Genomic DNA, 27716 nt, shown 5'->3' with positions numbered 1-27716 from the left:
GCCTTTATATTCAGTTACAAAAATACATACTTACAGATCCTTTTAGAAGCAAAAAAATTACATGATTTAGTTTAGATATATTTACAAGTAACTTGTGTCATTATGTACCAGCCAACTGTGGACCCCTGTTGCTTTATACTACACAAGTGTGGACCTCTTTTGCCTGTAGAGTAGATCAGCAAATAAAATGCATTCCTGTGATTATAGAGAAACAAAACATACGTACATTGTAAGATTGACAGAAATCTAGTGCTTCTAGTGCATCTAAAAACTCAAAGGGAGTTTTGGAGGATTGAGCTAATCTCAAGGTTAAGTTAAATTCTGATAATAAACTAATTTAAGCAATTCATTAAAATTAGTAAAGATCTTGCTAGTATTTTCTCTCCACATTTTCTTCCTACCATTATTATTATTATTATTATTATTATTATTATTATTATTGTTGTTGTTATTGTTATTTCTCCTTTCTTTAGATTTTAAAATATTTCCTTGCCCTCTGGGGAAGCCGTATTGTAAAAAAGTGTCAAGCTAGATGGTTAAGCCATCCACTAAAACTGAGCCTTTATAGTTTGTTATAAAATATTAGTTATAATTATAATAATCACAGTCATTGTAATCATAGTTGAGGAATAATTTTTGAATTATTTAGGTGAGATTCTTTTGTGTAAGTCTTATCTATCTCATTTTATTTATTCTTTACATGGTGGAGTGTGAACGCGTCACTCCATGCTATCCAAGAGGGAACTAATTGTCATTATGTACCAGCCAACAGTGGACTCATGTTGCATTATCCTATGTTTGGACATGTTTTCTATAATGTGCACCCACAAACAAATTACATTTCTATGAGTACAGACTGAGAGTGTATATTGAAGTATATTGAAAAACTGATTGACATTCAGTGCTCGTGAAAACTGGTCAGGTCAGTATCGTCAGGGACTGAACAACTTTAAAGGTCTAGTCAAGGTCTGATGTTACATCATTTTACATAATTAAACCTAAAAAGAAAAAATCTTACTGCTGATCATTTTATGTAAAGGTTTATTCTGCTTGGATTATAGTTTTCTTGCTTTTTTTAAGGCTCTAAAATACTGATTTCTCTCCTGCCTTCTGGGTAGCCCTTTATTTTAATACAGTATAGAGCTTAAAACTTATGAAATCACCTAAAGCCAAGCCTTGAATTTTAATGCAAAGACTAATAACAAATCACGTTTCAGGAGACTGGTGTCTTTATTAACCCTATCATGCTATTTGTATCATATTTGATACATTACATTCTGTGGCCTTCATGTCACCCACATTAACATTACTAAAGCCTGTTTAACGGCCCATCTGCAGTCTGAAAGGCTGCTGGGGAGAGGAGTGTTAAAAGCGGCGTGTGAATGGGTCGTTCAAATACCAGCTCCAACCAGGAGGAGAGCTCTGAATATGGATATAAACACTCACACACTTTGGTCCCCTCTTGGCAAAATCTGAAAAATTTCACCAGAGGCCATAACACATGATTTTATGATGATTTAGAGCATGTCCAAGTGGGGACTTAAAAAATGTCCCCTGTTAGTTTTGCCGTTCCCTGTTGGTGACTGTGTAACGATGAGTATGTTCCCTGTTATATATATGCGCGAGTGCACACACACACACACACACACACACACACACAAGGTCAGAGCACGTGAAAGGCTATTTCGTCGTTAACTGTCAAGCGCTTCAAATGCGCCTAACCACAGGGCTGGTGATGGATGTTAAATGCATATCAGTGCACAGTCTGTAAGTGGCAGAGAGTGTGATTGAAGGGCAGGGAAGCCCTCACCAGGGATAAAGTATCGAGTTAAATAAAGAAACCTTCAGTGCAGACTGGAGCAGCTCAGCGTCATTCACTGCGGGGTTGAGAGTCTGTGAGAGTCTTGACTTTATAAAGCATCTCCGAAGGCCACCGGAGTGAATTCCGCTGGTACGACAACACGTCAGCATTAATAGGACCTGAGAGTACTTGATGCTACAGCTCCTGTGAAAGCATATAAAACATTTCTCTCCACTTAAGTTGGCAGCAGAGTGAGGTGTCCAACTTTGAAGAGCTGTGTAATAATAGACAGTGCTATGATCAGGTGGACGGATATGGAATTATAAGAACCTTTTGGAATTATTTTGGTTACACTTTATGTAACGATTATTAATGAATGGCAAACTGAGTAAAGTATTCCAGGACTTAGTTGTTTTACTGTTAACAAACAATGAAATGATCATTGTCCATGGTCAGCAATTGGTTTTGAAACCATATGCAAACATAAAGTTGCAACTAATGCCTACAGTAATTAGTTAATAGCTAATTATTTGTTTACATGACATCAAATCACATTAATTTAATCACATTAAGTCTTTTATCTGTCATCCATTTAATAATAATAATAATAATAATAATAATAACTTTATATATAAACAGAGTTTAACAAAGCAAAAGCAGAGATGGAAGAAAACAATACAACAAAAGAAAAAAAAAAGCCAAACAGTCCTAGTGAGCACAAGCGAGATGAAACTAGGGTCGAGTTAGGACAATATTAAAACAAAAGAACATAAAAATTGCAAGATGCAAATACTACAAAAAAAAATAGAACAAAACCAGCAAAGGCAATAAAGGCACAAACAAAAGGACATAAATAAGGAAAACATGAATAAAATCTGCGAGCCTTATATTCTCCGGCAGGACGCTCCAAAGCCAGCGGGCCCTGATGGCAAAGGCACTAATAATTATCCACTGATGCACAATATGCCCTTTTCTTGTCAGTTAGACATTTTTTCATTTTGTTATATATGTTTTTACATTTTATTTATTTTTTTATTACATAAGGATTAAAGCTGCACTAAACAATCTTTTTATATCAACAATAGATCAAATAGCTATGAATAGTGTAATACACAATTGGCAATAAACTGATCATCTATATGCTCTTACTTAATTACTTATTGTTTTAAATGAAAACGATTGGCGGTTTCAATTTGATGACACTTTCTGAGTAAATCTTTTTATACATTTTTCTATCATAATCCTCTTGAGAACATCTTCTTTGCTTTGGTTTCAGACTACACAAAAATGTTTATTGGCCTCCCTTTGGATCATTTTTTTCCTTACAGCTTATTCTCTGTCAGCGAGAGCGGAGCAATATTTGGACAGCCCCCGGCCTGTGCTGATTGGTTGATTCATGGCTTTGTGAGCCGGTAATTGGATGATGACAGTGGGGTGGAATACCAGAGAGTGATGATTGATGGCTACTGCTGCCTTGACTTGCTGTAGCTAAGATGTATGTTGCGATATTGTATTTATGTGTGTGTGTGTGTGGTGGGGGAGTATCTTAAGGCATGGCAGCCCAGCCATAAGGTGTTTCTGGGAAAATACTTGAGGGAATGAGGGATGTATGTGAGTTTTTTTCCACACGTGATTGCATGAGTGTCTCCATGTTTGTGTGCAGCCATGTGCATGCATATCTGCAACAGAGTGAGAGTGCGTCTCTGCAGGTGGCCAACATGAAAAACATCTCCAGCCCGGGTGTGCAACTCCAGCTTTGATTGACAGGCCATGTCATCCGTATGCCAAATGACCGCCTCCACCAAACAGATTTTCTGCTCCCAGAGGAATGGCGTGAGCAGGAGAAACGTTTTAAAAACAATGTCAAATATACTTGAAGAAATTCAACATAACAGGCAAAATATGGAAAAAGTTTGCACTCAGACACACCCAAAGTACTAAAAACAGTTTGGCGGATGTCAAGGACCTACATGGAGCAGCAAAATAAAAAAAATTAAAACACACACACACACACACACACACACACACACACTAGCCATTAACCCTCCTAACCTGGATCAAGATCACTTTTCTTGCGCTGCATTCAGATACCTTTAACAAGTTGTTGGGGTTTTTTTTGGCAAAAAAATGTAGAAAACTATATGAAAAAAATTAAACTATTTTTTAAATTATTTTAAAAAGCTAGGGAAGAATGTCTGAAAAAACATATATTCATATTTATCATAATTATATGATTAAGATTATGTTATAAAATACTAATTATTTTTAAGCACTTTTCAGTTCATTTCCTTCCTTGTTTTTTCTTCTTTTATTTTTAAGCTAATTTTCTTTTTCTTAACATTCATTTATTTGTACTTTTTGATCATTTCTTTGCTCATTTGCTAATTACCTTTTTTCTGTGTTTTCTTTAAGAAGAAGTCAAGCCAATTTGCTCAGATTTCAAAGGCTAGCTCTTGGATCAACAGCAGAATAGAATAGAATAGAATAGAAGACAGAAAAAATGATTATTTGATTTGTACTTTCTATTTTTAGGTGATTTTCTTGTAACTTTTTTTCTTATTTCTTGCTATTTCTTTTTGGCCATTTCTTGTTAAGTTGTTCAAGAAAGAAATCAGGCCAATTTGCTCAGGTATCAGAGGCATAAAGGAGAGCAGACTTGTCCACAAATAAATAAATAAATATATTTAATAAAAAACTAAATCTGCTTCCACAGACATCGGACCACATAGCAGTACACAGTCTGTATGAAGCTGCTGTGTGTTGAGTGAGAGTGCAGGCTGTGTCGGACTGTGTAGCAGCTAAGAGCAGAGTGATAAGCAAAGCCTGAGGTCATCCATCACACACAATGTCTATAACAGACAGCAGCCCGAGGAACAACAGGGAACCATGATGGAGCTGAGATTTTGACACCACAGCCTGCAGACCAAGCAGATGTGTACAGTGGATGATGTGAAACATCTGCCCCCCAGCTGAGGGGGAAAATGGACCATTTGTTTCCCCTCTTAAAAAGCTCCATAAACTATAACTAGCAAAATATTCTATTTATCATTTAAATAAGGGTATATAAAAGGATGCAAAACAGATGGCCAAAGTCACTAGTCACCTCTGCAGAGAGGGTTCAGTTTTCATGACAAAGCTGGAGGTACTGCGACTGTGTTCCTCTGAGCACGGTTATTTTTTTCGTTACTGGGAAGCAAGGGTGGGATGAAATCATTGTAGCTGCAACAGTGACCCAAACTGGTTGTCCAGAAGAGCTTAGAGGCTAAGATCTCAGCAGACCAGCATTCATTTTTCTAAATCGTTCTCATTCCAAGTTGGCACATGATGCCGCTTTGCAGTGGACTTCCACGTCGACTTACTCCACTCTAGGTATCCTTCTGCATCTGCTGTTGATTTTCTGGGATACTGCTACCACAATGTCAACACTAGGACATGGTAGGATAATGCTGCACGTGGTTATGTTAAATCAACAAAAGCACATGGCAACCAACGCTGGGACATCAACAAATGCAAAAGAGGCACATGGCAAGGTTCTAGAAAACAAAAAAACAACAAAAAAAACCCATCATATTTAGACAAGAAGTGAACACCAGACTCCTGCATGAAAGACCAGGGTTTGTTGGACTTATCCACTCCCTCTCCTGTCCACTGTCCTGTCCTGTGGGGACTTTCCTGCTCTTTTGTTGTTATCAGCAGTGTTTAAACCTTATGTTGCCGGTCCACGTATCATGCTGCTGAGGCAGGAGCCATTCGGTTGTCTGGCAGTGTAAAATAACACCATGAATGTCTTTGCCTAGCCATGTTATTAACTGATGAAGTCCAGCAGTGTTTGAGGTCAGGATCTTATGTTGAAGGCACTTCAAAAGGCAACAGTATTTGTAAACTGATAAATAGCACTATAGGTATGAGGAAAAATATGAACTTTTGATTTCTGACTTTAAACTTTAAAATGCTCCAGTCAGGCTCCATCCTGACAGATGAAAATAATGTCTGTCAAATTATTGTCTTCTCCCTCCACAGATCAATATCGGCGTTACCCACAACAAAGGCCAAGTCCAAAGATGAGAGTACAATAGCTGTATGAACTTTTTTCCTTTAATGCCACAGCACTGGTTAAAGCTGAGATCATTATTTTAAAAAATGGTCTATTGTTTATAGGACGAATGGCGGTTCGTCAGGATGTTTTGAAAAGATGAACAAAAGGCAGGACTGATTTTCATTTGTGAATATTGACATGCTTTGACTTGACTTGCACAAGACAACAACTATTGAAAGTTACAGTGGAAATTTGTTTTTTTAATCGGGCTCAAAACTGCTGGTGGGTCGCGCTCAAATTAGGCTTGGGCAGAAACTGTGTGAGTTTATGTAGGGTTAAGCCTGATATTAAAAATACATTCCTACTTATTTTCCCTTAAACAAACCAAACTGAGGGTTCAAGTTATTTTCCTGTTTAATGGGCAGTCAGCTAATTAGGACGACAAAATGCTATCACTTCAATAAACATGATACCAAATGATGGACATCAGGTAATTACATTCTCAGGGTCTACAAAATAGGATAATGGGCTGTTTTGGAAACCAACTCTTCCCATGTCTGAACACCTGCTCGGTTTCACCTTGATCAGTGTTGCTCTAATGGACTCGGAAGACAAATGGAGTCCCCCTGTACGCTGTTATCGAGCCACAATGGCGGCACACCTGTGTGGTTTCAATTTCCCCAGTCTCTCTGCTCCAATAGCCCAGCGCGGGGACGGCAGAGACAAATAACATTGGGAAGCTGCCACAGATGTGACACCAGCGAAATGATGGTGGTGCTGACCAGAGCCAGATAATTGGGTGCTGCTATCTGTGACTATTGACTGCATTAGCATTGACTGCTGGAGTAATGACACTTCATACCTGGAGTCAGACGGAGGATCGGGTTACTAAAAGACAGCAAGACGTGTTGTAAAGTCAGCACACAAGGACACACATGCATCCACAAAAAAACATGTTAGATACAGTCTTTGAGTGTGTGTGTGTGTGTGTGTGTGGGAGGGGGGGGCACTGAATTTGTGCTCTACATGTCATGAGTCACCTAAAGATGGATCAGTCAGGTCCTGTGAATTCATGCCAACACACTAAAATGCACTCATCACTAGGAACAAAAATAAAAATGTAATCCTACGTGAACAAAGTCAAAGGCCATAAACATATCATTACATGTTTGGTTTTTTTTTAATGTTTATTATATGTTGGGGGGATTTTATATGTTCTTGTTAAAAAACATGATTTGTATTATCACAGCTTTGATAATTATTATTCAGTATACAGACACAATGATGATATATGTAAATAGCATTTGTTGTGATTTTTTTTCCCAATTTTTAAAATTTGGCATGCAAAACATGAAATAGTAGCTAATTAATTGTTTATAAACAGTTGGCACATGAATTATTCAATGGAGGGAAAATTGTTAAATTTATACCCCAAATGGGCAATATATCTTGGCAGATACAAACTGTAATTTGGAAACTAAAGGTCATATTCTCTTTTGCAATATCCATCAGTACAATAATTCAACATGTGCAGTACTTTAAAATGCTACACTGGTAAATGTGCAATTACTTCACAAGTGCAATATTTAGTTTTTTTAAGACATGCAATAATTGTGTAAATAGGTTCATGTATGTGTGATGTATGTGTGTTTGTGATAAATGTGTATGTGTGTTTATGTTTTTTTTTATTTTTATTGTTGCACTGTAGCGAGACAGGATCCAAAGCAAATTTCCCTATGGGGACTATATATATATATGTAATTCTGTTATGTTAGACTAGATATATCAGAAGATAGCAATTAACTAATTTTTTTCCAAATATCTATATGTGCCTGCCCATTTAAGGTTTAAACTGAGCCTTTGGAGTCTATGTTGAAATATTATTTTACTGTAACTTTATTAAAAAGTTCTTGCCAAAAGTCTCTAAATGTTTCATTCATTATCAAGAGGCAGTCAGGTGACTCCAATAAACAATGCCTTTCGGCTGCCTGCAGGGAGGTTTTCAGAGGTGTTTGATGGACTAGGAGGAAACCCCAGGGCAGATCTCATAAACGCCAGAGGGATTAAATCTCAAGCCAGAAGTCCTCAGGGATCCTCCGGGAAAAGGAGGAAATTGCTTAGAAAAGGACGTCTTGGCTGAGAGATTGACCTGCTGCTGCGACTCTGATCTGGATAAGTGGGCAAGAAGTAAGTAGATGGATCTTTGGAAGTAAAACTTTGCAAGAAAACGAGCAATCATGTTGCTTTTTTCATTTATTGAATGGGATTGCCACTCAGTTTTGTTAATGGTCCCCAAAGGATGCAGCCTCCTGACTTTGCTGATTCCCCCGACTTTATCTTTTGCCATTTTTTAGCCGTAGAGGTTGCACTAAGCGGCAACCTCTACGGCTAAAAAATGATGCCAATGTGGTACAAAAAATTGCAGACAAAGCAGAGTAAATCCCCAAAGGCCCCATGTCAAATAAATAATAATTACAATCAATTTGAGTCTTATTTTCACAAACGTCCGTTATAATAGATTCATTCTCCTCAGTCTGCTCTCATGGTAAAGATTAGAGAGGTTTGACTGTTAACTGAATTATCAGGTGTGTGTTGTACATGGTGAGATTGTGAAAAGCTCTGGTTTCCGCTCAAACCGGCTGCAGCAGGAGGTGCAGCATGTGTCTCAATTTGGTGGGAAAGCTGCCAAATAAAAGCTTGTAAATTGTCTGATATCACAGCGGGCTACAGCACTGATGTCAAGACCGCACAGGAGAAGTCAAAGAGGAGCGAACAGGCCAACTTGAGGTGGTGAATGCTCAGTTTATTCATCGACAAAGTCTCTTATTCAGGAGAAAGCTTAAGTACCACAGATTCAGTATACAGTTCATGTTTTTGTGTGTAAGTGTTGTATGGGAACAACAATGTGTGAAACTGGTCCGGTGTTGAACGAGAGCGCTGCAGCTGTTGATTTACGTCACCGAAAAAGTGCTTGTTTTTGCCAGTGACTGATTATTCTTTTATGTGTTTGACAATATTGAAAAAAGGATCCAGAAGAGTAAGATCCTTTTTGTTCAATCAGAAACAGCCCTGAAATCATCATTGCCAATTCACCAGACTCCATTTCAAAATACACTCATTTTAGCATATTTATACAGGGAGCCAGCATATCTTCAAAACTGAGTTGGTGAATGTTGGAACAGCGGAAAGATGAAACAAGATGACTTATGTGAGATTTATTTTGTGTGTATCTGTCTGTCTACTTCGTATTAAATGTTTTTGATCAAATTATTGTTTACTTAAATGGAGTTTGGTGGGTTCGTGGATGGCAATTTAAAGGCTGAAAGACTAAACCAAAAGAGATGAAGAAGCCTTTTGAATGGGAGGTGAAACGTCTTCAAGAAACTCAAGCAGTTCCCCTTGGCTATGATATAGGACTTACAATTACAACAAAAGGATCGTTCTTTTTAACACAAAAAAGGACAGAGATACAGATTCAGGCATAAACACAAATGAAGATGACTCAAACACTTACTTTACCCATCTTTTGCAGCCACTCTTTAAATCTGTGTCATATGAATTTATCAGTGAATTAAAACATTAGTTTGTTTATTTAAACTGTCAGAAGTCTGACATCAAACTAAAGGTGTTATCAGAGTTCAAATGGCGTTTCCTGAGGCTTGTAGTTTTTAGTTTGGTTAATAGCAGCATGTTCACAACCCAGGTCATCAAATAACGACGAATCGTCATGCCACCCAGCGTCTCATAGACGGCCACTGACAAAAAAAAAAAGTAACTTGGTTAATGCTGGTAAACTGCTGTTGGCTTAAGGCAACAAAACTGCATGGTTAGGTTTAGAAAAGAGATCACGTTTTGGGTTAAAATGAATACATAATGTGTAAATATGTCAGTGTGCAATGACTGCACGTAAGTTGCCCAACATTAAGTAAAAACATTACGTTAAGTTAAAACAACACTGACTTTTGGTTTCTCACTGGACACAAACTGTGGTCTCCTGCCTGAAAGTCTGATTTTGTTTGACCTAGCCACCTAACACAGATTTTCTGACCCTTTATACTGCTTTATACTTCAGTTTCTGGCAGCACCAACTACTACAATTGATGGGTTTATATTTGAGTGAGCTGACAGACCACCGCTCCTCATAAAGATGCTGACGGCTGCCTTTATTGTCAATATCACACAACTTGGGGTTTGACAAAGCAAAGGTATTTGACTCCTTGGGAATAAGAATGGGCTGTTGAAAGAGATGCCAGATGACATATTTGATCAGGAAAATCAAATAAATTATGTCTAGTTTTCTTCATCAATCCATGTCCCTCTACATTCTTTGTCTTTGTGCGTCTTTTTTGATTGTTATATAAAGCACTGGATGAAATACAAGAACACATGCATTCATTTCATTTCATCAGTGTATCAGCTTCCCCTGCCAAAACAGCCGCGCCTCCGCTGACCAGCAGCTGCTTGTTTTGGCACCGCCACACTGGTCTATGTTCATTTGTCCCTCTCACTGTTCGCTGTCATTTTGACTGGTGTATAGAATAAGACATTCCTTTGGAAATTAGAGAAACAGGTTGTGCCTGATTAACACAACTCAACAGGGGATGGTTTGTTTGCTCAAAAATAATCATGCTTTTCATAAAATGGGTGTCACACGGATTCATCAGGAGGGAGATGACAGCTCTGGGGAGACTGACAGCCGTTAAGGAACCAGACAAGCCAATTATCATCAATCACCAGGGCTGCTTGCTGCCTTCAGTCAGAACTACGTAGGCTGAACAGGTTGCAAATGTGATCATGTACAGAGAAGTAAGTACCTGTTCAACATGTAATCAGTTATGACATCGAGAGGAATTCTTAGCATATCAATCATTCATTGACGACAATGACACAGAGAGAACCAAATAGCTCAATCAAATGCAAAAGGTTTCCAAGTGGGCACTCTGTAGCATATGAGAATACATGTAATTAGAGTACCTCACCAAACTCAGTATCATACTCGAGGAATTTGGCCACTTTGAATGGACAACCACAACCACATTTGAACCTTGAGTGAAGAACCTTGAAGTGTCTTATGCTGCAGTTCATCGAATGGCCACTAGATAGTTGTTCTTGGAAAATATCCAGATCCAAAAGAAATTTCACAATGTCTCTTTTCCCACAAGTAGTTTGGAACTAATTTCATTTTTTTTAACTCTGCTTTTGTGTGTTTGTAGCCAAATTATTTTTGGAGAAGTTTAATTTTGGTATTTTCCAACCCGAACTTTTTCCATGTTTTTGTGTCTAAGTGACTGATGGGAACAACAGTTTTTAAATTGATTAGCAGAGAAACATTCTGCAATGTAATTACTCTGGGTATGATGATTCCACTAATTACCATCTGCTAAAAGTGCTTCTTTTGCCACTGATGGGCACATATAGTTTTTTAAGTGTCTGCCTCCATTATGGAAAAGACCTTGCGGAGAAAGATCTCTTCTGTTGGAGCAGACCCAGCCCCGAAATAGCCATAGCCAAACCCTCCACAGACAGACATTTTTATTGTGAATTTTATTTTGTTTCTGTAAACCTTGACTGAGGTGTGTTTTACAATGATAAAATGACCTTTAATTTACATGGAGCCTGATAGGATTGGTGATAGGTATTTTGGGGCTGTTTCTAGTTAAACAAAAATGATCTTACTCTTAGATAGTTCTATCTCTGTAGGGATCCTTTCCACAAATGATTAGACACTAAGAATAATAATCTAAGCCTGCCAGTGGCAAAAATTGTTGTACCTGTTTGTCAAACATGGGAAAATTAAGTTTTCCATTACCCTCACGGAGGTCTCAGCTCAGCTCCGACCAAGCTTCACTGTCTCTGCCCAAAATAACATTTTCTGGCCTCATTAACTGCTAACTTTTGGTAAATCGAGATAAATCCAAGTTTCAAAATGTAAGCAGACCATAATCACAGACCTGCACATTATCTGTAGGAATTAGTGGATGATTCTTCACTTTGTATTTTACCTCCAATGCCAAAGTTCAGTGTGTTCCCCTCCAACCACACCCCATTGTTGCCATCTGCAAGTGTTGTAAAAAACAAGGACTTTAGAAATGTTGACATTGGACATTAAAAACAAAGTTGTATTTTGATGAATTCCAGGGTTTTGCAGAGTCTTCTTATATTGACGTTCTTGTCTGGTGAGATGGACAATAACAAAGAAAACAACAGAGCTGGTCACTCAGCATGGCAGCGGCAGTAACAATGGTTGAACAAACACACTGAAGGAAGAAAACCAACTAATAAAACTATAACCTTGAAATATTACAACATTGTTTGACTGACAGGTGCTCTCTGGGTAATGCTGTAAAGACACAAACAAACTAAATCAAAACACAAGAAGATGACTGCCACATTAAACTGCTTTGTTATATTATTTGCAACTGTTACGTGCCTAATCAGCAGTGCTTTCTTCAAAGGCTCTCAAACTCATAAGTAGTCGGCTCACTTTTAATTTACATTTCTAATTACACCGTCTCCATAATTAATCCAATATGCAGTCTAATGGAGTTATGCAAATTAGAAATAATGATGGATATTTTGTCCAAAGGTTTCGGATTCCAGTGTGCTCAAATAGTTGACACTTGATTCCATTTTGCAGACAATAATTTGCAGACATTTAACATTAAGACGTTAACAGAACAGGATGCTGTATGGCAAATGTGGTGCAAGTCATGTTTTTCCACAAAAACATAATCTGAAAGAGGAAATAAAGAGGTGACTCGAGTTTGAATATTCTAACTCAAAGGGGAGCTTCAGTCATTGAGAAGGAAGATGAGCCAAATAAAGCCATCAGCTGTCGTCTGGGCCCTTTGAAGTGGAGGGGGAGGAACACACATCTTCGGATGATGATAACACGCACATACATACACACTACAATTTTCCCCGGGGATGCCTTGTTTATTTCCTATATTCCCATCTTCTCGTGATTTGTATATTGCTGATGCCAAATCAACAAGCTGAATAAATCATTTATTTGCAAACCAGCTTGCGTTCTGTTGTTTTCTTGTTTCAGCCTTCCCCCTCTCCATCCACTTCAACACTCCATATTGCTTGTATAGTATGTACCTTACATGTTCTTTTTGTTGAGAAGATTCGATAATCCAGCAAGTTTGACTGCTTTTTATTCCATTAAATTATATTAGCTGAAGATAACTCAGCCAATAAACTTGGTATCTTTACACGCTTAACATGCACTTCTCCTCAATTAATCATCTGCAGTTTCTGAGTATTATGCAAAGAAACTGTTATGTAATCAGAAGTAATATGTGATAGATGTGCTGAGTGGCCGCAGCACCAGGTGCTTTGTAACTGTCATTCTATCAGAAGTGAATTAAATTGCCTTTATATGCCAGATTAATGGTTTATTTTATTAGGCCTGAAAATGAAAACAATGAGGATAATACATTGGTTCCTTAACTGTTTGAGATGAAGGCGTTCCATCAATTTACAATAATGATTGCTGTCCACTATCCTGATACATCAGTAACCCCATGGCCATAATGCATCTGCATTCAGCTTTGAAATATTGACCTTAATGTTTCTAAAGGTCCGGTGTGTAGGATTTAGAAGGATGTACTGGCAGAAATTTAATATAATATGACCACTTTGTTTTCTAAAATGTGCAATCACCCATAGTGCTTTTGTTAGAATGAGGCATATTTATCTATTTAGGAAGCAGCTCCTCATTTATGGAGATCGCCATGTTGCAGCGCCATGTTTCCACTGTAGCCCAGAACAGAGAAACCAAACACTGGTTGTAAGTGGGCCATTAATGTTTTCTCATCAGCCACCAGGAAAAAACATTGACTTGTTATGTGAAAATGCTTTATTCTGTGTTTTTACTGGTTTAAATAACAGAGCCAGTTTGTTTTGGAGAGGAACAGACCTCCTGAACATCTAGAACATCATTAGCATGTGTTGGCCAAGCTGCTCTTCTCTGACATGCCAAACAGCATTGAAAAAACATCGATTTGTGGCATGAAACTGCTTTATTTAGTGTTTGTACAGTTTTGATCCCCGTGTCTGTTTGTTTTGGAGAGGAACAGACCTCTGTAGAGAGTTCGGCTCCTGGTAAAAACCTCCTGAACAATGAACTCTGAGAGAATTTTACACAATTTCAGCTGGTTGGTTTCAGCAATCCTCTCTGCTAAACGCCACTAAATAACTTTAAATATAAATCACACTGAAACTTGAATGCCATTGCGCATCTACCTTAGTATTCTAGTGTAGACACTACTTACGTCACGTCTACATATTTCCTGTAAATGTAGCCTGTGTGCTGCCAGGACAAGCAGTATGTGAGCCTCCTGCCTTATCTGTGACTTGAATCAAAGTTCTGATGAAGCTGCCTTATTGACTCCAAAACAAGTCTGCACAATTAGCGAGAGAAATGCCACCCACATCATTAAATAACGCACTCCCCTCACTGAGTACAAATTAAAATGGTGGTCATATGTTCATTCATGCTGCAGTTAGTTGGTGATAACCGTCTCAGGATGGAGGAGGGAAACATTTCATTTTATTGCCCACTAACACAGAAATGTCTGGTGGTAATGGGTTTTATAATTACCCTGGAAACAGGAGCAAATTCAAGTTTTAAATTGTTCATGCACTGTGAAGTGAAGTAGCAAATGCAAAATTACTTTCAAAGTTAGGAGAGATGTTTGGCTGTTTGCAGCTTTTGTAAATTAGTCGAAGGATTTTACATCCTTATACAAATCAATAATGTCAGACACATAACTCCAGTGGAACAAACGTTTTGCTCTGTGTCTGCTAGTGCAAGTTATTGGTAAGGTTATCCTTAATTTGACAGGATAACGATATATATATCAGGGCTTTATGTCTGTCAGATTTTTTTTTCTTTTTATTTTTTCTGTCTCCTATAGTGGCTAAAAAGTGATGAATTCAGCTTTAAAGCCTCGAAACACAGAGGCTCTACAAGCCCAGACCATTCTTACTCCAAACTTGTCAAATAGCGCTGCTCTGTCAGCGCTTTTGGTGCAAGTGTGATGCCAAAAGCTACCTTTACATATTGGCAACCACACCAGTATGCTAAGTTTCACTAAGTTAAGATGTGCAAATGTAAGACATCCATTTTTGCTGGCGACTGAGTTGAAGAACATGACTGTATATGTAATTAACTAATTCAAAAAAGGTATTCTTTACATAAGACTTGATTTGCTCAGGGAGCTCGTATCATATGGTGAGACTGACCAGTTCACTGAGACTGACCCAAATATACCAGTAAACTAAAGCTTTTCAGTGTGTTTAATCACTGTGGTAATCCTTACTGCATGATAGGGCTAAATTCACTTCAGCGTCCAAACAGAAAAATGTGTGAACAGCCCACATATACCAACCAATCAACTGACGGAAAAATACTCATTATTGTCCTGCAACCTCTGCATTTAGCAGCTCTAAAGAGCAACAGAATGACTTTGCTTTCTGTGGTCATTATCAGAGACGGATTATGAGAACGTCAGCGGAAGAACCATTAGCTCTCTCTGGTTTTAAAATAATGCTTGTAGCAAACACCAGGAGGTTATTGACCATAACTATAAATAATGAATGGCTTCTCCAGTTTCATATTAATTGCGGCCATGTGCTTCTATTAAGGGCAGGATGCCCAACAGTGTTGAATTCAGTCTAGTCCATATAAAATCATATTGCATCACAGCAGCAGTTCAGGGTAACATAAGGTGACTGAATGAGATGATGGTTGAGCTAAAAGTATTCTCACTATTTAGGACCTGCTAACATTACTTGTATTTATTGTATTGTATTTTTGCTTTTCACCCATTGTTTCATATGTCTCTGCTATAACCCAATCTCCCGACAAAAATCACTCATCTTATGTTAAACAGCTATTGTATTTTATTAAATATCTATTGTGATCTATTAATGCATTGACTGTTTTTTGGTAAACTGAAGTTGCTTTGTTATGCCCCATGGTCTCTTCCTTGGGTGTTTTAATTTTACAATTAGAATTAATAGACTTTAAGCCAAAAGCTGCTGCTACTATCTGATCGATTTTCTACACGCAGATGTTTTCATATAAAGACAGAAACAAAACTTGAGTAAATAACACTTTTGAAATCTTTTGCTAAAGGGATTAACAGTTAGGGAGGAAAATCCCTTAATTATATGCAACGATGCTACTAGTTGAGCTTCGTTTAACAGATTTCTACGCCTTGAGAGGCTTTTTTGGGATTACTTTTCTAAAACTTCTCAAGGACTTCCTGAAGTTCCCATTCAGTTATTTTTAATAAAATAACTTGGCACAATAGCTGTACCCTGACCAGAGGTTCAGAGTTTGTCATCACTTCTGTACAAACAGTTTTTTTTTGCACAGATGTATTCCTCTAACCAGATCCAGAGGAATATAGAGTTAAGCGACATGCACTCTCAGGAGTTAATTATAGCATTGGTAAAAATTTAAAAGTTATGCTGAAGTTATTTTGCAATGAAAAAGTCATTACGTAGAGCTTTAATGATGTTTCCTATTTGCTTTGTGGGGAATTTGACAAGTGCTTTTGGTTTAATTGGACTACCAATCTGCACTATTTATATGACTTCACAGCGTATGTGTGTGTGTGTGTGTGTGTATGGATAAATAATGCCAACAATAGTGAGACTGAGTAGTATGGGTGAATTTCTTCGTCAGACACAATCTCTTCCTTCAAACCTTTTTCTGTATGAATCACTTTGAGTTCAGGGGCCAAGGTGTCTTTCTTATCTCTCCTTCCCAACTCCAGTTTTCTGTACTTGTTCAAGTGCCTCTTGGCTGATCCGGCATCTTTGTCACCTCGACGGAGGCCAGCCGACTCCTGCCGCCTCACTCGCCGCCTCCTCACCTCCCTGCCTGCACCGCTTGCTGGGTTTAAGAGTTTAAAAAACACTTCAGTGACTCTCGCTTACTGCAGGCGAGGAGATTGTGTGTAGATCTTTCAGGCGGACACAAGTCGGGCAAACTGCAGTGAGGCAAAATAAGAGAATTATCTCTCTCTGGTATTTGTGGAAGGTGGATTTTGAGGAGGTGAGCTGGGGATTGACGTATGTGTGATCTGTAGTTGACTGCGTGTGACTGCATGTGAGGCATTTGGCATCCAGGGAATGTCAGCTCAAAGTACTTGCTCTTTCCCAGGATTTTTTTTTTGTTTTTTTCCTTGACATTTATACAGTTATACACTAAAGTTTTGTCCAATTTTGAGGCGCACCTCTTTTGAAGCCTTTTCAAATCCAAATACATCTCAGCCTGTTGACAAGAACATTCCTATCCAAAGTCCTATCTCCTATCTACGTATAAAACTGCCTGGATTTGTTTTGAATGGTAATGTCAGTGGGCTGGTGCACCACTTTGGTTCAAACTGAAATATCTCAACAAATATTGGGTGAATTGCCATGAAACTTTTTAATACCTTGCATGGTCCCCAAAGGATGAACCACAGTCATTTTGGTGATCACCTTATTTGTCATCTGGCAACCACCAGCAGGTCAAATTTGTCACTTATCTGGTAAAATATCTCCACATCTAATGGACTGATTTCCGCAAAATCCTTCACAGACATTTATACTTACTAGACATTTTTATGATAATGACACTGGTGATCCCAGCATCACCATGAGGTTGATTTTTGTAGACTGAGTGAAATGTCCCAACAACAATTGCATGTGTTATAATGAAATATGATACAGACATTCATATTCCCATCAGGTTGAATTTTAAGGGTGAGCGGTACTTCATAATCTGTATCTGCATCAATAAAATTATCCATATTGTCACCCAAACTTATAATATGTGGGGTTTAAACTGGAAGTTATACTAAACCCAAAATTAATAGTCTGGATGGTAGCCCTAGATTCACAAAAACTCACTCATGTTCCGTGTTTCAAGTGATAATTTGAACCCAAACAATGACCTTTACTGAACCCTTATCAATCGCTTATTGTCCCGAAACCTAACCAGAGCTTGACCACAATGTTGTCATACTATAATACAGTAAGAGAAGAACGTTTTGAAGCCTCTCGCTAGACTTTTTCAAATCTAGGGTTACCATCTAGCCATGTCCAAACTGACATTTATTATAATCATTTATTAGAAATCTATTACAAAATAGCCTCCGAATTAAGCCTCCAATTGTTTTTGATGTACAGATATTGACAGATTTTACTTGGATCTCATACTTTTACATCATCCGTTCTGGATACTCATTTCATCCAAGTATTCAGCTCAAACCCTACTGAATTGTATTGAGTTTGGTGATTCTTTAAAGTCTCATTTAGAGCCATTATTGAGCCAAATTTTTATTCGCTTAGTACTTTGGTTTTTGTCTAAATACCTGCAAAACTAATAACATACCCCTCAGCTCCAACTGAAGTTTTTTGTCCAGCTATCAGATGTGAGCAGACAAAACAATTCCTTTTGGTTGAGTTTCAATATTGTTGGCGCTTGCTTATCATTTTGGGATTTCTACTAACTCGCAGGCATGAAAAGGTTTTTCCCCTGTGGAATTCTGTTTATGTTATCCGTCAGCTCGCCATTGACTGTTGGCCCTAGACTGCTCGAGGCTGGCTCAGTGCCTCAGTACTACAGTAGATTTGGCAGCACCTTTGTGGGGTGCACCTTTTGATAGAGGTGTCCCTTGAAATGGGTTCCAGCCAGTCACAGCTCTGATTTTCCCAGGACAGCCACAGTCTTTAACTGGCTGCCACAGGGTAGTCTCAAGGGAGGACATGTGGTTAATCAACTTCTTAACCTGCCACATTTTCTGGTGCAAAGATTTAAACCAGTCGCCAGTAGCTTAAGGTGGCAAATTTTGGAGAGCCAAGTTCTAATTATTTACTGGCTGCCCAAACTTTTAAAGATCAAACCACCCAAAATCCTACTTTTTATACCTCTCACTACCTTTTTTTGGACCTTCATGCTACTTTTATTGCTTGAGGGTGCAATGTGTTTGGAAATGTGTAACATCTCTGTTAATCCAAGTTAATCCAATAAATTCTCAAGTCAGGTGAGACAAGTTCTAGTCATGTCTCAAGTCTTGTCACAGCGAGTTTCAAGTTCTTGAGGGCAAGTACATGTCAAGTCATTCGTGTAATTGTACTGGTTTAACTTTTGCCCACCTGTGTGTGCACGCATTCTCGTGTGTGTGTGTGTGTGTGTGTGTGTGTGTGTGTATGTGTGTGTGTGTGTGTGTGTGTGTGTGTGTGGTAATCCCCAGTGGTGATGCAGACCATTGAGCTCAATTCAATAGTGGCTGAGTCCAGTTCATTTTTCCAGCTGTCTATTTGCGGGGCAGTCAATGAGGTGCACTCCCAACCGTCTCAGTGTCCCAAACATCTAACCCTGCCATCCATCTACCTGACACACACTCCTGTCTTTTTAAACCTTTTTTTATCCAGAGAGGGTTTGCTGAGCTGACACCCTGGTTTTCAGCTGTGCCCTGTCACACACCCACACAGATCAGATATCACCATTTGAGAACAATCTCAGATTTGCAAATGTCATAATCCTGACTGCTCCATAAACTGTCAACTGGGAATACTAGAAAAGCCAAGGTGTACTGTTGTATTAGACTGAGCAAACTGGCTTGATTGCAAAGACATAGTAAGAATGCAATGAGCGATAAAAAAGGAAATGACCCACAACATAGTGAGAGTTTGGGGAAAAAATTTGAGGAAAAATAAATAAATAAATAAATAAACAAATAAGGAAAAGTGCTAAAAAATTATACAGACTTTGTAACATCATTTTATAAATATAAATATGATGATTATAAACAACAGTTTTCCCCATAGCTTTTTATTATTTTCCTTTTTTCTTTCTTTTTTTCTTTTTTAATTTCTTGCCATTTCTAGAATATTTCTTACCAAAGAATTTATTGCCTTTTTTATTACCAGTGCTTTTGAAAGAAGTCAAGTGAACTTGCTCTTGGTTAAAATGTTTAAATACTTGTTATAGGTATCTGAAAGCAACACAAAGACAAGGATGTCGCTCCAGGTTTCAAAGGGTCAAGAGTAATAAGCAGATGCAAGACATTTTTTTGCTTTTAAGGTCAATAAGGAATCATGAGTTACATTCAAAATTTGCTCTAACAATTATGTTTTGATGGAAATGTGACATAATGGGAGTTTGTGTGTTCTTCCTCCTGTGTTGGTGTCCTTCCACAGTCCAAAGACAGACAAGTTAGGTGAACTTGAAGCTCTGTCACCTACAGTAGATGGCAATTGGTGGCCGACAGTTTGGAGAAGCAGGCAGGAGTACACAACATCAGAGGATATAAAGTTTTCCGGCTACTATTGAAATGCTAATTCCTGATGCTAAAGTGCAGGTGATATATAGCTGCAAAATACTGGGATCCAAGGCAATGGACCTGCAATGTTTGAGAAGCTTGTATTGTTCAGTTTTCATCGAGATCATGCCAGGTTTTGATTAAACTCGACAAGAATTATAGAGGCTGTAGATCGTGGTATTGTAGTATTGAATTGCATGCTTTTGTACAGGTGTTCCTATTTGTAGCTGACTCTCGTATACAATAATCCCATCAGCACTAGAAAACAAAGTGTGTATGTACTGAAGTCATCCCACTTGTTGTGAGAGCTCCAGACAGATTTTTTCACATATGCCGGCAGTATAGGGTGCAGACACTGAGGTAATCCTCACTGATGGAAAAACAGTCACAGTCACAAAGCCCCCCTGTCTGCCCACTGAGCGTGTGATGAGATGGTGAAGAGATTGCCAGGGATATTTGGAGAATTTTCCTTCACTCTGACAAAGAAAGGACACCGAGGAGTACACAGAAGAAAATAAAGGTGACAGGTGGCTCTTGTTACAGTCTGGCAGGACTGAAAAATGACTTATTTTGCGCTACAGTCGTCCCCTATGTGAGGGTGGAGGTCAGGCTGTGATGGTTCATTTACCACATGTGGTATCTCCAAAGACATCTCCTGTAGCACATCTCTCTGTGGAGGTCAGCTGGAGGGATGGGATGTTGCATATTGGCACTTCTTTAGTAAATTTAGTAAAAAACAATAAATAAATTATATATATATATATATATATATATATATATATATATATATATATACACTTCTTGGTCATATCTGCCTTTTTTTAAGCAAAGCTAATGACATGTCCTTACAGCTGCGCTACTAACAATTAAAGTTTCTATTTATTTATTAATTTATTTATTTATGTAACCTTTCTTTAAATAGAAAAATGTCAATGTTCAATTACTTGGTTAAATTTCTGAACATCTACTGGAGGCACAGATACACATTTGTGATAAATGGGAGGTTCTTTTTTTTTTTTTAGAAATTGACACGTTTCCATTGGGCGTACTTTATATTCGCAGTTTCCATTTGTGAAAATTGAGGGTTAATGGAAACCTGCCTAATGTGACTATGATCACATTCCCATTGCAACCCAACACACAATCAGAGCATTAAACTAAAGACATTAGATATTTACATCAAGCTTAACCTTTACACACATCCTTATTCTGGTCCACACATCACAGACACAAATATCACAGACAAGGACAAACATAATAAATGAAGAACAGGGGAACAAAGATTAATGAGATCACTGTCATCTTATAATCCTTCTGTCGCATTTCCCAGAGCTCCAGCTCTTAGATGTACTTCAGAGTGAGCATATTTAGAGGGATTAAACGAACACATGGGCATTTTAATATGCTTGATAAATACATTGAAAATGAGAAGACAAGGAGAAGAGGCAAGACAGGAAAGAAAGGTGGAAAAATGTTTTTTTTTTAAGTTATAAAGGTTTGGTTTGTATCAGCTGAAAGGAGGAGATTTCTTCCTAATGTTATCTAACTAAACATGACACTACTGACACCACCGGTGTGTTTTTGTCAATACTCGGAGAGATGATGCATTGTGTTACGGTCTCTTGCTTTTTTAAAACACTCTACATGAAACATTTCGGTCTCATTAACAGCCCTGAGAAAGCCACAACAATTTCAACTGGCAGTCTGATTTGAATAAAACTTGCAGGGATGATGGATCTTGCTGCTCTTTTGGCCCTTGGGGTTGCTGCATAATTTGTGTGGGATGAGATGTTTACATATTGAGATTCAGTCACATTATGGTCTTCTTCTCCAGATACGGCCCGAGGCATAACCATCTATCTATCTATCTAGACTATGGAAGGATAAGGAAAAAGAAAATTATTATATATAAATACACTCATGATATCACTGCGTCCTTTGCATTACAGGGATACTTCGTCGATTTTCAACCAGCTTAATATCATAACAATGTGGGTAGCATGTGTAGATGAACTGTGGTAAACTTTCCTCCATTTAATCAGTGCTTAGATATCTCTCCTTGCACCACAGCCAAACTCTGCCAAATTATGTGTTCTACGCCATATTTTTTCCTTTGTGTATTTTATTTCATTTGATGAGTTTAGCATGGTCTTGGGGCTCATCAACCATGCCACCACCATCGCAAACACAAAGAGTATGAAAGAGGATCAAGATACACACCTGCCCTTCTCTCTGCCTCTCAGTCTTTCTCTCAGACTCCAGCTTGTTCTCATTTCAAACTCGTCAAAAAGCGTCGCTCTGTCAGTGCTTTTAGCGTAAGTGTGGGACACCAAAAGGCACCTTTTAGCGTGTGCATGAAACGCTGCCAGATGGTGTCAGGTAAGAACACACCTGAACAGAACAGGTTTCTGTGTTATTCTCAGGCAGTCACTTGAGAACAAACTGTGTCATAATAAAGTATGTTGAAAGATTTTAGCAAAAAACGGCATTGTACAGTTTGTCAACAGGTTACAGAATACTATATTAAAAAAGTCATAGTGGAAAATGTCAGAACAAACAAACAAACAAACAAAAAAGTCAAAGTGTAGTATGTCAAAAATGTCATCAAAACATCATACTGTAGTCAGGTTGTATGCTCGCAGTAACAACATAATGTAAGGAGCATAAGTGCGCTCATAGGACATGCAGGAGAGGAGGTAGATGGATCCCACAACCTGGACTTTCATGCTGGAGTCTGGTGTTCGCTTTCCATTTGAATGTGACGTTTTTTCTACACCTTACCATGTGCCTCCTCGCCTTTAACCTCACCATCTGTGCTGTTGTTGCCTAAACACAACCACATGCCACGTCATCCCATGATGTATATTTGTTGACAGGACGGTAGCAGAGTGTAAACAACAGACACAGAAGGACACATAACTCGTAATATGTAGACACAGAATTCCACTGACAAAGCAGCTACATGTGATTAGTTGGGATAAGGACATGCTGCAAACTTGGACTGAAATCCCATCAAATGGTAAAACTAGGCAGTGCTAATCAAATAGAAATCAAGTTGTTACTGCACTGCCTGTTCTTTCCAAATGCCGCATTTTGACGTAATGGTGACAGTTTGTAAACAGGAAGCGGGTGTGATACCGCTTCCAGTACAGTAAAAATGAAGGTCGAAAAAACTTGATAAAACTAAGCATCAATTATGAACAAGATATTGTTAAAGCCTTGCATATTTATTGCTTCCAGTGTTTTCCAGAAACATTTTTTAACTTGCCATAAAATTGCAACACGAGATGCAGCCAACTGTCATTGTGTGAAATGGATGAGGTCGCGTTACATCACACACCAGCGTTTTTGGGTTCAGTGAATTCTGGTAGTTGTAGGTTTTCTACCTTTTGAGCAAAAGCCAATACCACAGTCCCATTTTCTCTGCTCAAGTGGCACCAAGTTAAAAAGTATTTATATCTTTCTACTGCAGAGAAAGCCTAGTTTCATGCAAGTACTTTCTTTACGTCAGTGAAATACTTCTTTTATCGCACCTTCACACCTAATTTTCTGTTCTTAATGTGCAGACCCAAAGAGAGCATGAAATGAGAGGAATTTATTGATTATAAATCATACTTGGTGCCTCCTCCAGCCTTCTTACTGGGTCAAAGGTCAATTTAACATCTCTCCTGTGCTGATCTTTGGCATGACGCGGCCAATCAAAACCCTTCTTCTCTATCATTGATCCGCGGCGCAGGCAACTATTGTGCTCACAAGGCAAAGGACAAAAACATGAAGACTTTTATATGCATGAAAAAACACCACAGACCATCAATATCAGCTTTGTCACAGCTGTCTGTTAAAGTAAGAGATCCACGAGGACAATGAGCTGATCGAACCACGGGTGGTTATGGATAAGGACCTTTATTTAGACACTGACTGCATCGCAAAAAAGAAAGTAATAGGAGTAAATGAGTAAACATCCTAGAGAGAAGCAGATTATACTTGGAAATTCAAAAATATACATGCGTATATCGACAAATAAAGCCAGATAAAAAAGAAATGAAATAAAGAAAGAAAAAGAGACACAATCTCCTTATTGTATTCAAATGCTGTTTATCTAACTGTAACTCTGCATTGTGCCCAATTTTATATTTCCCCCAAAAATGCTATTGCTCTAGCAGTTTGCTTTTGCCTCAATTTCACGGCAGAGAGGAACATAATGAAATAATTTATTTCTCCGTGGATTGTTTTTCTACCGCTGTCTCTTTCGAATTGTGAAACAAGCGTTTAAAATCATTTCACGGGATTACAAAGAATGAAAGTAACCTACCTAGTTGCCTTGAAATGAACAGAGCTCAGGCTCGTTTGTGGTCGTATTATTGCAAATCACAAGCGTGCGCTGATTTTGCAAAGGGGATAAACATCTTGGGACGAGACAATACCATACACTTATTAAACTGTGTGGTGGTTTGGATAAAGGTATTCATGTGACATGGACTACTCATATTTAAATGTATGTTTTGTGCTGGATTACAAGACTCGATGATGATTGACTGATAATCCACACGTGATAAGAGTGACATCTTCATATTCAGTTTAATGAAAGTACTGTTAACAACTAAAGGTTTTGATTTAAACTATTAAAGGAAAACCTCAACATCCATCATGGGTAAAAAACTTTCGTTGAAGGTCTGAATTTAACCCAGAGGGTCATGACTGAGGAAACGCAGAAGAGGCAGACAGACGGGATCAGTTCAGTGATTAATTAACAAAGTGAAGGTATATATAGGCTTACAGGGAGGCAGGTAGAGGTTAAAGTTCAGACATCAGAAGTTTGAGAGCAATTCACAAGACAAGACAGTCACATTGCAACTTTGACAAACTGGCAAAGAGTGAGTGAAATAGAGCTGGTTATATACTGCAGGGGATGACGAATCAGGTGGAATCAGGTGTGTAAGTGGGCGTGGAAGGGCAGGTGACTGCAGGACTGGAGGGAAAGAGGTCACTGCAGTACAAATGAGGGTAAGTGGAATCAGGTGTGCATGTGGCTGAAGGAGTAAGGTGACTGTCGCAGGAAAAAAAAAACGAGGGCATCTGGTGAACAGGTAGAGAGGAATGGATTTTGGGGAAGCGGGAATGTGGCAGGAGGCCATAGAAGAAGAATGGGATACACAGCACCTACTACTGCTATGCTAAAATGCACCTTTTAGGTTTTAATCTGTGCCTTAAGCCTCCTAAAGACAGTGAGATTTTTGCACTCATATATTTAGTGTGCTACACTGTGCAACATGGATGCAATAAATACATTTTTAATTTAGTTTTTTCCTAAACTACGTTTAAAAAAAAGACAAATAAGTCTACTTTGTAACTTGTACCTCATAAACTTTAGTACGACATCAAGTTTGATTTAGACTGTGTGATGACAATTACTGAATCCCAGGCTACGACATCACTCTATTCATGTCAATATGCAAGAACATGTCATCAACGTGCATCATCCATCTACGCCGCTGTAGTGGTGAGACTAAAATGTAAACAAAAAATCAATATAGTGGCATTTATATGTGTCGAAAAAAGTCAGACGAAGAGGAGGAGGTGGAGAGTGTGGACGTGATTGGCCAACTTGCCACATGCCACAATGAGAGCTCAAAGTAAGTATTAGCATCTCCTAGCATTTAGCATGCACTACCAGAGTCGTGCTGATCAGAGCATTATTTCATGCAGCATTTCTATTGGTTGGTTAGTAGACGTAGGTCGTAACAGCATGCACACAGTGAGATGCTTATCCCAAATTTCTGACACTGTCATAATTTCAACACAATTTCACACAACCATGATCATCTTTGCACCTCTTTTATTGTGAGACGCGGGACCAAGTCTGAAGATGTTGCAACATTTCTTTCACATTGGTCTTCTTTCAGCAGCACCTGAGTCAGTCGACAAATATTTTTTGTTCTGTATTGTCTTTTTATGTCATAATGTTTTAATATCGGGATCTTTCATGTTGATTCCTTATTATTGTACAATAAAAATAAAGAATAATCTCAAAATCCTGACTGTATACGTTGTGAGATGTCCCACAGGCTCTATAATTTAGATGTTCTTTTACTTTTCCTTCTACTTGGAGAGATAAGTAAAAATGTGACTGATTAGTTTAATTGGAATTTTCTCAGCAGTGTCCGTTTTTGTTCCATAAGCCAGCTCATAGTGATGATATGAGCCGCAGCCCTCTCCTCCTCTCTGCTTTCATTTATCAGCGGCAGCCAGGAAGCTTTGGGAAATTGCCCCCATCAATAGACAAATGTGGAGGCCATGAAACTCCTCTCCAGTGTTATTGCTCACCTAAAACAAACAAATGTACGGCAATTACTCTACAATTAGTCCATGACAGATGGGTCCAATTAAAGCCAAATTCAAACTATAATAGGTAGTGAAACTGACATGCTGAAGAGAGATGACTGAATGCTGCAGGTGCTGTATGGAAATTAAGTGTTTATGTCTTGCACTGTCCTCTTTTTATGTTTAGGAGATTTTTGAAGGCCTTTTGGCCACAACCAAGAGAATGAGTTCATGTAAGGACATCTGTTTTTCATTAACCTTCATTTGATTGCTCATTACTCATTGTCTAGTAAGAATTTGGATTTGAAGTCTTGAAGTCTTTAAGTGATGCTGATGATGGTCTTATAGCTTTAGTCACTTTACTTTTTGACCATTGTGGAAATAATTGAACATGTTGTGGACCTTAAGAGCATTATTAGATTAGAATTAACTATGATTTAGGAGATCACATGACCTTTGCACAAAGCCAGCTGTTGTCTATGTTAGGGCTGGGTTTTGGTACATGATATTGTTGTTGTTTCTTAAGTAGCAATGATGTGTGGAAGATGAAGAAACCTCCGCAGACACCGACTTGGTTGCATAATAATCAATTTATTGCAGCAAGTTCAGCATCCACCAGGCCCCATGGTCTGCCTGGGAGAGGATTCAGGACCAATGCGAATCTCTCTCTCACAGCTCATACAAGTCTCTTATATAGGTACAGACATCGATAAATTTGTCAGTAAACAACTTTTCACCTGTTGTGATCATTCACAAGACCCCACAAATATCTCCTTATTTGGAAGGAGCCTCATTCCATGTTACTTTTAACCTGGGGCCGGTATTTTGTACGCGTGGCTTCAAGGTCTAACCGTCCCTAGACCTTTGACCTCGTGACCTCCTTACACAACTGAAATAGGAGCCTAAAAAAACAAAGCATAATACACCACAATATGCTTAACCCTTTTTTTCCCTATAAAATTGCTCTACTAAACACTTGGCAAAACCTAATTTCATTTTATATGGATGTTATTTTTTATTTGTTTATTTTTTTGTATTAACTACCAAGAACAAATCTTGCTTTCATTGATGAAAATAAATTCCTCAACTTTGACACTGAAAGAAAAAAAATCCCAGAGTGTGTCATACCTGATTTGGTCCGGTCTGAAAGTTACTGAGGTGAAAAACAACTAACATTTAATCATTTAGTCAATTTATTTCCATGCTTTCCAATTACAAGCAAATTAGA

Source organism: Plectropomus leopardus, chromosome 3 (genome assembly GCF_026936395.1).
Source record: "Plectropomus leopardus strain MGB_pleo_1.0 chromosome 3, ASM2693639v1, whole genome shotgun sequence".
NCBI lineage: Eukaryota > Metazoa > Chordata > Actinopteri > Perciformes > Serranidae > Plectropomus > Plectropomus leopardus.
This window is presented reverse-complemented; position numbering follows the sequence as displayed.